This window comes from Monodon monoceros, unplaced genomic scaffold (genome assembly GCF_005190385.1).
Source record: "Monodon monoceros isolate NGI ecotype Baffin Bay Population unplaced genomic scaffold, NGI_Narwhal_1 Super_Scaffold_22, whole genome shotgun sequence".
Classification (NCBI taxonomy): Eukaryota; Metazoa; Chordata; class Mammalia; order Artiodactyla; family Monodontidae; genus Monodon; species Monodon monoceros.
Window position 1 is genome coordinate 50,182,595 of NW_021703779.1, and position 9,646 is coordinate 50,192,240.

The window sequence follows — 9,646 nt, forward strand, 5'->3', positions numbered from 1 at the left end:
ACACACACACACACACACACACACACACACACACACACACACACACAGTGAAACAGATAGGAAAGGCTGAGAAACAATCTTGCTGTAAACCCCACCCCTGGTGGGGCAACGTTCAATCAGGAGGGAACTCAAAACCCAGAGCTTCAACCTGAAGAGCATAGGGTTCATATCCCACATTAGGAGCCACAACTTTTAAGACCCAGCTCCTGAGAGATGAGCCCCCAAAACATCTAACTTTGAAAACTCATGCCCATGAGACATGTTGCTGTGGTGAACTGAGAAATGGCTCTTACAGGGCTTGTGCACAGATTCACCTGCCTTAGGGTCCAGCGCAGAAGCAGCCTTTTGAAAAGTGCCCAGATGTATGTTAAGGAGACTCATTTGCTAATTTTAAAGTATTGGTCTGAGAAGCAGGAGCATGCTGGGGTACTCTCTAGGGATGGAGGCTGATGAACATTATCTTTCTGTTCTCTCTTTGCCTTACTAAATCCAGCAGGCATCATCTTTTTATTTTCCTTTCCAATGAGTGCCATCTGTATGCTCCAGCTGGTGGACACCATCTTCCATGTTCTCCCTCTGCCTTGCTAAAGCTGGCAGGTGCCATATAATTCTTTTTCTTTCCTTTTTCTTTCTTTTTCCCCTTTCTTTTCTTTTTTCTTTTATTGGTAGGTGCCACCTTGGCACTCCCATTCTGCCTTATTCCAGCCAGTGGGCACCATCTCCACACTCTCCCTCTACTCTGCTCCAGAGCACCAGTATCTCTCAGAGGAGAGCTTCTACAGGCATCTGGTGCCCTTGTTTTTACATCTGATGACCTGGTTTTTGCAGCTGCCACCCAGGGGACACCCCTTGATTGCCTGGCTATGAAGCCCAGGGGAACATGTGTTCCTGGGTTCCATGGGACTGTAAAAATTGGAAAGACAGTTCTAGGCAGGCTACCACCCCCAGGGTACTATACAGAGAGCAGACTAAAACTTATACTCTAAGTCTTTCTGTGAAAGAGGTCTATTTACATGTTCAGGAGCTATGGCCTCAGGGGCAGGCTTCTGGTTTGGTACACTTATAAGGGCCTGTGGAGGTGCTCTTAGAGAATGGAGGCTGGTGGATATAATCTTTGTGCTTCCCTCTGCCTCACTTGCTGGTATCTTCCAGAAAGGAGCTTATACCCTAGTTTGGTGTCCTGATTTTTGTGGCTGCTGCCAGGTGACACCTCTACATCGCCTGGATCTGGTGTTTATGAGGCATATAACTGTGGGTCTCACAGGACTGTAGCCAATTGCAAAAGTATTCTTAAACAGCTATGACCCCAGGGCACAGCAAGAGGTAAAAGCTCCAGGAGCTCAGTCTTATTGTGAAAGAGGCCTATTAGTTTACTGTCATAGCTGCAGCCCAAGGGTCATTTTTCTAATTAAGCACACATGTAAGGGTTGAATGTAAGCCTTTCCTGAGACTTTGAAGGGAGGAACTATCTTCATGCTCTCCCTCTGCCTTACTCCAGAGGACCAGCATGTCTCAGAGGGGAGCACTTGTATATGTCTGGTGCCCCAGTTTTTATGCCTGGTGCCCTGGTTTTTGTGACTTCTGCCCAAGGGATAACAGTTGATCACCTGGCTCTGGTGGCCATGGGGACTTGGTTTCCTGGGTCCCACAGGACTGTAACAATGAAAGAGACAGTTATTGTCAGGCTACCACACCCCAGCAACTGCACAGACAGCAGATTGAAACCCCCAAAGCCTTTCTGTGAAAGAGGTTTGTCCTGGAGCTACAGCCTTAGGAGCAGGCATCAGGTTTGGTACATACCTCGACTATGAGGGTGTTCTTAGGGAACGTAGGCCAGGGGACACCATCTTTGCACTCACCTTTAGCCTCATTATAGCTCATTGGTATCTTTCAGAAAGGAGCATATACACATGCCTGGAACCCCAATTTTTGTGACTTATACTCAGGGTACATCTCTTGATTGCCTGGCTCTGGTGGCTAGTGAAGCTTAGGCTTGCAGTCCCAAAGAACTCTATGTATATGAATTGTTTAAAAACTGCGGTTTGAGGATCTGGTTTCCAGCCAGCCTGAATCTAGGTACAGACTGAGATCCTCCCCTTTGGAACATTGACAGGTCTTGGCATAGCCTCAACTACTGAAAGTCACTAAAAATAAAATATGCTGCTTGGAAAATCACAAAGGCTTGAGAGACTAACAAGAGCTAGGGCAAGGATGAGTGATATTTCATCTCCAATACAAGGCCAATCCTTCAAGTCTGGGATAGGTGGTTGTTTCATCAAATGCATAAACCAACACAGAGAGTCAAGCAAAATGAAGAAGCAGAGGCATATACTCCAAATGAAAGAACAAGATAAAATCTCAGAAAACCTTAAAGAAAGGAGATGAGTAATTTACCTGATAAAGAGTTCAAACTAATTGTCATAAAGTGCTCACCAAACTCAGGAGAAGAATGGATGAACACAGTGAGAACTTCAACAAAGAGATAAAATATATAAGAAAGTACCAAACAGAAGTCACACAGCTGAAGAATACAATAACTGAACTGAAAAATATACTACAGTGGTTCAATAGCAGACAGATGAAACAGAAAAAAGGTTCAGAAGACTGGGCAGTGGAAGTCATCCAATCATCAGAAAAAAAAAAGAATGAAAAAGAGTAAAGATAGCTTAAGAGACTAATGGGACAACATCAAGTGGACCAACATTCACTTGATAGGAGTCCCAGAAGGAGGAGAGAGAGAGAAAGGGGCAGAAAACATATTTGAAGAAATAATGGCTGTAAACTTCCCTAACCTGGGGAATGAAACAGACATACAGATCCAGGAATCCCAGAAAGTTCCAAATAAGATGAACCCCCAAAACACACACCAAGACATACTATAATTAAAATGTCAAAAGTTAAAGACAAGGAGAGAATTTTAAAAGCACCAAGAGAGGGACAAATCTTATTACATAACAGAACCCCCACAAGAATATCATCAGATTTTTCAGCAGAAACTGCAGGTCAGAAGGAAGTGGCATGATATAGTCAAAGTGCTGAAAGATAAAAACTTCAAATCAAGAATACTCTCCCCAACAAAGTTATCATTCAGAAATGAAAAAAATATAGAGTTTTCCATATAAGCAAAAGCTAAAGAAATTCATTATCACTAAAATGGCCTTCCAAGACATTTTAAAAGGGATTTCTTTAAGCTAAAAAGGTGCAAATTAGTAACAAGAAAATATATGAAAGTATAAATCTCACTGGTAAAAGTTAATATATAGAAAAGGTAGTAAATTAATCACTTATAAAGCTAGTATGAAAGTTAAGAGACAAAAATAGTAAAATAACTGTAGTTAAAATAATTAGTTAAGGAATACACAAGATAAAAAGCTGTAAAATGTGACATCAAAATATAAAACTTGACTCACTCCCCACTGGGGCTGGAGGGGCTAGAGCATCAGTGTGAGTAGCTGTGAGCAGCTGAGGCTCCAGCAGTGCAATATTGCAGCTGCACCATCTGTCAGAAGCAGAGCCAGCAGGGAGGGGGCTGCTGTGAGCAAAGAAGAGGGGTTGCTGTGAACTAAAGGCAGCTGAGACCCACCCACTGGCCAGCCATGGAAGCAGAGGTGACGCTGCCCTCAGAGCTGTGTGTCCACTGTGCATGTGGGGGGTAAAATGTAGAAATTTAGAATGTGTTTAAACTTAGTTGTGATCAATTTAAAATAGTCTGTTACAAATAGTTGTTATATGTAAAGCTCATAGTAACCACAAAACAAAACCTATAGTAGATACATGAAAGATATAAAGGATCTGAGCATATCACTAAAGAAAGTCATCAAACCAAAAAGGAAGAGGGCAAGGGAAAAGAAAGGAATGCAGGAACTACAAAACAGCCAGAAAAAAATGGTAATAAGCATATACCTATCAATAATTGCATTAAGTGTAAAGGGACTAAATTCTCCAATTCAAGGACATAGAGTAGCTAAATGGAGACCCATCCATATGCTGCCTGCAAGAGAGTCACCTCAGAGGTACAGATACTTACAGACTGAAATTGAAGGAATGGAAAAGATATTCAGCGCAAATGGAAATTAGAAGTATGCTGGGACAGCTATATTTATATCAGACAAAATATACTTTAAAACAAAGCGTATAAAAAGACAAAGAAGGACACTGCATAAAGATAAAGAGGTCAATCCAACAAGAGGATATAACATCTGGAAATATTTATGCACCAAACATAAGAGCACCTAAATACATAAAGCAAATATTAACAGAGTGAAAGAGAGTAATAGACAGCAATACAACAACATTAGGGGACTTTAATGCCCAACTTACATCAATGAATAGATCACTCACACAGAAAGCCATTAAGAAAACATTAACCTTAAACGACACATTAGATGGGATGAACTTAACAGATATACACAAAGGATTCCATTCAACAGCAGCAGAATATACATTCTTCTCAATTCCACATGAAGCATTCTCCAGCATAGATCATATGTTAGGCCACAAAACAGACCTTAAAGTATTTAAGAATACTGAAATATATAAAGTGTCTTTTCAAACAACAGTGGTTTGAAACTAGAAATCAATTACAAGAATAAAACTGGATAATTCACAAATATATGGATATTAATCAACATGTTACTGAACAACCAATGGGTCAACAAGAAATCAAATGAGAAATCACAAGATACCGTGAGACAAATAAGAATGTAAATACAACTTATGGGATGCATCAAAAAGTTCCAACAGTCAGGTCCATAATAATAAATGCCTGTCTTAAGAAGTTTTAAAAATCTCAAATAAACAACCTAAGTTAGTACCTTAAAGAACTTGAAAAGAGAACAAATTGAAACCAAAGTTAGTATAAAGGAGGAAATAACAAAGATCAGAGCAGAAATAAATGAAATAAAACTAAAAAGACAATAGGAAAAAATCAATGAAACCATGGTTTGTTCTTTGAAAAGATAAAAGATATTCAAACCTTTAACTACATCACCAAGAAAAGGGGGAAAAAGTACTCAAAATATAAAATCAGAAATGAAAGAGGAGACATTACAATTGATTCCACAGAAATAAAAAGGATCATAATGGACTACCATGAAAAATTATAAGGAAAAAAATTGGACAACCTGAGGAAAGTGGATAAACTCCTAGAGACTTACAAATCACCAAGACTGAATTATGAAGAAACAGAAGATCTGAATAGACTGATTACTAGTAAGGGGATGGAATCAGTAACGAAAAACCTCCGCCAAAATGAGAGTCTACAACAAGATTGCCTCACTGATGAGCTCTACCAAACAATCAAAAAAGGATTAAACAAAACCTTCTCAAAATCTCCCAAAAAGCATAGAGGAGGGAACACTGACAAACTCATTTTATGATGCCAGCATCACCCTGAAACAAAACCAGACAATGATACCACAGAAAATAAAATTACAGGCCAATATCCCTGATAACCATAGATTTAAAAAAATCCTCAACAATATATTAGCAAACTGATTTCACCAATACCTTAAAAGTATGATACACAACAATCAAGTGGGATTTATCTCAGGAATGCTAGGATGGTTCAACATCTGCAAATCAATCAGTGTTATACACCACATTAACAAACTGAAGAAGAAAAAGCATATGACCATCTCAAGAGATGCAGAGAAAACTTCTGACAAAATTTAATATCCATTTATGGTAAAAAAATCTTTCAACAAAATGGGTATAGAGGGATGTACTTCAACATAATAAAGGCCATATATGAAAAGCCCACAGCTCACATCATACACAATGGTGAAAAGTTGAAAGCTTTTCCTCTAAGATTAGAAACACGACAAAGATGCTAATTTTGCCACTTTCATTCAACATAGCATTTGAAGTCCTAGTGAGGGCAATTAGGCAAGAAAAGATATAAAAGGTATACAAATTGGAAATCAAGGAGTAAAATTATCAGTACTTGGAGATAACATGAAATTATTTGTATATAGAAAACACTAAAGATGCCACAAAAAACCCACTAGAATTGATACAGGAATTCAGTAAAGTTTCAGGATACAAAATCAATATTCAAAAATCTGTTATGCTTCTATACATTTATAAAAAACTATCAGAAAAAGTTAGATAACTCCATTTATAATTACACCAAAAAGAATAAAGTACCTAGGAATAAATTTAATGAAGGAGTTGAGAAACCTGCACACTGAAAACTTCAAGATATTGATGAAATTGAACAAGATGTAAATAAATGGAACAATAAATATGCTGTGGATTGGAAGAATTAATGTTGCTAAATTGTCCATATTACCCAAAACAATCCACAGATTCAACACAATTCATACCAAAATTCCAAATTCTACTTCATAGAAGGAGATCAAGCAATCTTAAAATTTCTATGGAACCACAGAAGACCCTAAATAGCCAAAGTAATTTAGAGAAAGAAGAACAAAGCTGGAGGCATCACATTTCTTGATTTCAAATTATTTTACAAAGTTATAGTAATCAAAATAGTATGGTATTAGCATTAAAACAAACACATAGACAAGTGGAACATAATAGAGAGCCCAGAAACAAACCCACACACATATGGTCAATTAATCTATGACAAAGGAGCCAAGAATATACAATGAGGAGTAACAGTTTCTTCAATAAACATTGCTGGGGAAAGTGGACAGCCATATGCAAAAGAAGGAAATTGGACCACTATCTTACACCATTCATGAAAATTAACTGAAAATGGGTTAAAGACGTGAATGTAGACTTGAAGCCATAAAAATTCTAGAAGAAAACATAGGCTACAAACTCCTTGAAATCAGTCTTGGGAATCAGGTTTTGGGTTTGACATCAAAAACAAAAACAATAAAAACAAAAATAAACAAGTGGGACTAAACCAAACTAAAACTTTTCAGCACAGCAAAGGAAATCATCAACAAAATTAAAAAGCAACCTACTAAATAGGAGAAAATATTTGTAAATCATATATCTTATAAAGGGCTAATACAAATAAATAGCAAAACACAAAACAACAATAAAAACCCAAATTATCTGATTAAAAAATGGGCAGAGGACCGGAATAGGCATTTCTTTCCAAAGAAGACATACAAAAGGCCAACAGGTACATGAGAAGATGCTCAACATTACTTATCATCAGAGGAATGCAAATCAAAACCACAATGAGACATCACCTCACACCTGTTGGAATGGCTGTCATTAAAATGACAACACATAAAAAGTGTTGGTGGAAAAAACAGAAATATAGATCAAAGGAACAGGATTGAAAGCCCAGAGATAAACCCACACACATACAGACACCTTATTTTTGATAAAGTAGGCAAGAATATACAATGGAGAAAAGACAGCCTCTTCAATAAGTGGTGCTGGGGAAACTGGACAGCTACATGTAAAGGAATGAAATTAGAACACTCCCTAACATCATACACAAAAATAAACTCAAAATGGATTAAAGACCTAAAAGTAAGGCCAGGCACTATAAAATCCTTAGAGGAAAACATGGGCAGACCACTTTATGACATAAATCACAGCAATATCCTTCTTGACCCACCTCCTAGAGAAATGGAAATAAAAACAAAAATAAACAGATGGGACCTAATGAAACTTAAAATCTTTGGAACAGCAAAGGAAACCATAAACAGGATGAAAAGACAACCCTCAGAATGGGAGAAAATATTTGTAAATGAAGCAACTGACAAAGGATTAATCTCCAAAATTTACAAGCAGTGCAAGCAGCTTGATATCAAAAAAAAAAAACCCAACCCAATCCAAAAATGGGCAGAAGACCTAAACAGACATTTCTCCAAAGAAGATATACAGATTGCCAATAATCATATGGAAGAATGCTCAACATCACTAATCATTAGAGAAATGCAAATCAAAACTACAATATGGTATCACCTCACACCAGTCAGAATGGCCATCATTAAAAAATCTAGAAACAATAAATGACGGAGAGGGTGTGGAGAAAGGGGAACCCTCCTGCACTGTTGGTGGGAATGTAAATTGATACAGCCACTATGGAGAACAGTATGAAAGTTCCATAAAAAACTAAAAATAGAGCTACCATATGACCCAGCAATCCCACTATTGGGTATATACCCTGAGAACACCATAATTCAAAAAGAGTCATGTGCCCCAATGTTCACTGCAGCACTATTTCCAATAGCCAGGACATGGAAGCAACCTAAGTAAGTGTCCATCGACAGACGAATGGAGAAAGAAGATGTGGTACATATATACAATGGAATATTATTCAGCCATAAAAAGAAACGAAATTGGGTCATTTGTAGAGATGTGGATGAATCTAGAGACTGTCATACAGAGTGAAGTAATCAAAAAGAGAAAACCAAATATCGTATATTAATGCATATATGTGGAACCTAGATAAATGGTACAGATGAACTGGTTGGCAGGGCAGAAATTGAGAGACAGATGTAGAGAACAGAAGTATGGACACCAAAGGGGGACAGTGTCAGGGGGAGGTGTGATTGTGTGATGAATTGGGAGATTGGGATCGACATATATACTCTAATATGTATAAAATGGATAACAAATAAGAATCTGCTGTATAAAAAAATAAATACAATTCAAAAATAAAAATAAATAAATATTTTTTTAAAAGAACAGAAAAATAAAATAGAAATGCAAATCAAAACTACAATGAGGGGGTTTCCCTAGTGGTGCAGTGGTTGAGAGTCCACCTGCCGATGCAGGAGACATGGGTTTGTGCCCCAGTCTAGGAAGATCCCTCATGCCGCGTTGCGGCTGGGCCCATGAGCCATGGCCTCTGAGCCTGTGCGTCCAGAGCCTGTGCTCCGCAACGGGAGAGGCCACAACAGTGAGAGGCCTGTGTACCACAAAATAACCAAAAAAACTACAATGAGGTATCACCTCACACCAGTCAGAATGGCCATCATTAAAAAATCTACAAACAATAAATGCTGGAGAGAGTGTGGAGTAAAGAGAACCCTCCTGCACTGTTGGTGGAAAGTAAATTGATACAGCCACTATGGAGAACAGTAGGGAGGTCCCTTAAAAAACTAAAAAAAAACCTACCATACAGCACAGCAATCCCACTACTGGGCACATACACTGTGAAAACCATAATTCAAAAAGAGTCATATGCCACAATGTTTATTGCAGCTCTATTTAAAATAGCCAGGACATGGAAGCAACCTAAATGTCCATTGACAGATGAATGGATAAAAAAAGATGTGGCACATATATACAATGGAATATTAGCCATAAAAAGAAATGAAATTGAGTTATTTGTAGTGAGGTGGATGGACCTAGCATCTGTCATACAGAGTGAAGTAAGTCAGAAAGAGAAAAACAAATACCATATGCTAACACATATATATAGAATAAAAAAAAATGGTTCTGGAGAACCGAGGGGCAGGACAGGAATAAAGATACAGATGTAGAGAATGGACTTGAGGACATGGGGCGGGGGAAGGGTAAACTGAGATGAAGTGAGAGAGTGGCATGGACTTATATATACTACAAAATGTAAAATAGATAGTTAGTGGGAAGCAGCTGCATAGCACACGGAGATCAGCTTGGCGCTTTGAGATCACCTAGAAAGGTGGGATGGGGAGGGCGGAAGGGAGACTCAAGAGGGAGGAGATATGGGGATATATATATATAT